Below are 2463 nucleotides of genomic sequence, written 5' to 3' on the forward strand. Positions count from 1 at the left end.
TAGATATATATAGATATATATACTCAAAACTTGATCCTGTGATGGACTACAATCTCAATACAAATTAGTGATCTAAGCATGAGATTGTAGTGTATCATTGGAGCGAGCTTGGAGCGGTGGCTACTTTACAACACACACAGGGACCATGAAGACCCTCCAGAAGGAAGGACAGTGTCAGCATGAATTCAGAGAGGATTTGAGGATCTACAGCTGAGTGATACACAAATAAGATACATTTTTGTTACAAGTTAAATGAATTGTTAAGATTTAGCTCTTGGGTTTAGTGTCACTTAAAAAAATGGATAGAGAAGGCAAAGATTAAAAACCCCAGTTAAGTTTCTGTTGTTGTCCATGTCCCTGCAATGTAGGTTCTTGCTCTCTTTTTAAGCCAGTAAACAATGTCACTGAGACAAAAAGGGATGGGAAATCCAAAGCTTTAGAGATGTTACCAGAACAAGGCAGGGGAAATTGTTTAATGGTGACAGCTGTTCCTGTGACAACTGTCTAAGAGGGCAGTCTCCTTTACATTGTAAAGATTTTTTCTCACTTCCTGGTGAGTATCCAGGACAGGAATTGAAGGAAAATCTTACCAACAAGACCCAGACAGCAATAAACTCAGAGATTTGGCCCTGTCCAACTCTATCCAAAACGAAAAAAGTTTCCTTAAAATAAAAAATGCCCTTAGCTATCACAAGCTTTGTTTTGGGGTTCATATTACAGGTGAAACTCGAATAATTAGAATATCGTGCAAAGTTCATTTATTTCACTAATGCAACTTAAAAGGTGAAACTAATATATGAGATAGACTCATTACATGCAAAGCAAGATAGTTCAAGCCGTGATTTGTCATAATTGTGATGATTATGGCTTACAGCTCATGAAAACCCCAAGAACCCCAAATCCACAACCTCAAAAAAGTAGATTATTACATGCAATCAATAAAACAAGGATTGTACATAGAACAATATCGGACCTCTGAAAAGTACAAGCATGCATATGTACTCAGTACTTAGTTTGGGCCCCTTTTGCAGCACTTACTGCAATTACTTTTGCACGATATTCTAATTATTCGAGTTTCACCTGTATTGACACTATTTTAAAGCATGTCATAGCTGAGTAGATAAGGACCAGGAAAAAATGATTCACTACGCAGTGATACTTACTTGAATTTCCCCTGTATAAATTGTGCTCTCCGCTAGTATGCTATTGGGAAGTGGGTAGGCACGGACCCATGTAAAGAATAGATTTTCTCCAACCACACGGAAAGGAGGTAAAAGCGATATTTGAGTTAGTCATTTCAACCCCTGGTTTTAACAGTATCTTGCCTTTTAATTCGGGTTATTTAGTGTCATCCTCTGTTGTCAGGCAAAATGCCCAAAAATATCCCCAACAAAGCCATATAGCAAAAGTACTTATTTAAGAAATGAAAAAAAAAGATGATGCAATGAATTGAAAGCATGCAAATAAAAAGTGACCACCCCTACCTACTTTTAGCTTCCTGAGAGCCTAAAGGTGCCCATACACTGTACGATTCTCGTACGAGAATCGCGGGAAATCCCGCGATCGTACGAGAATCGTACAGTGTATGGAAGGCTTGCGACCGTTTCTACTGTACGGTCGCACGTCTTTTGTCGAACCAGCATGCTCGAAAACCCGCCGAGAATCGTACGATTGTCGGCGGGTTTCTAGCCTGCTCGTTCGATAGCTATGGAACGGGCGGGCTTTCGATGATCGCTAGTACGATCTGCCCGTCCAAGGTGGGCAGATCGCACGAGCTTTCAATAAGCATACGAACATCGCAAGACAAAAGTCTTGCGATGGTCGTAAGGTGTATGGGCACCTTTAGGAGCCAGAGATGTTAAGTACGCAAACCTTGACTTCCAGATCCGAAGTAAAATCTTTGCCACACCCCATCTGTAATGTAAACTCCTCTGTTGGATCAAGAGGCTCAGAGCATTGTATTGAGAAATGCCTGCCTTGGAACTGCAGGGTGCTATTTGTAAAATGAACTACATAATGCTTCAGGCCTCAAAATGATAAAACAGATCTGTACAGGGACTTTAACTCTGCTCTTACATCGTTGTCTTTCATAGTTTGAATATTTTTTACATTTTAAGTCTCAAAAAGTAAAGATTTGCTATGTTAAAGGTGACATTTGGAAATGCTAATTGTGCCTAAGGAGCATCCCAAAATGTACCTTTGTCTTGAATTCCTTCTGAGGTATAGCAGTGCACTTCCTGGTATCTGAGGGTGCCTAGATGCTCCTGTACCTATAGTCTGAAAGCTGTATATCTACAGTGCTGCTTGCTAGTCTAAGGAGATTTGGAGTGAAATGTGTTGATATCATTACTGTGCTACTTGCTGGAGACACTGACATCTGGAAGCAGAGCCCTGCCTCTACTAAGATGTTCACCTCCACGCAGAGACCAAGTGCAGAAAAAGGCATGGTAAATCAGTAATGTG

The sequence above is a fragment of the Nanorana parkeri genome, unplaced genomic scaffold, assembly GCF_000935625.1.
Source record: "Nanorana parkeri isolate BGI_ZX_2015 unplaced genomic scaffold, ASM93562v1 scaffold124, whole genome shotgun sequence".
Taxonomy (NCBI): Eukaryota; Metazoa; Chordata; class Amphibia; order Anura; family Dicroglossidae; genus Nanorana; species Nanorana parkeri.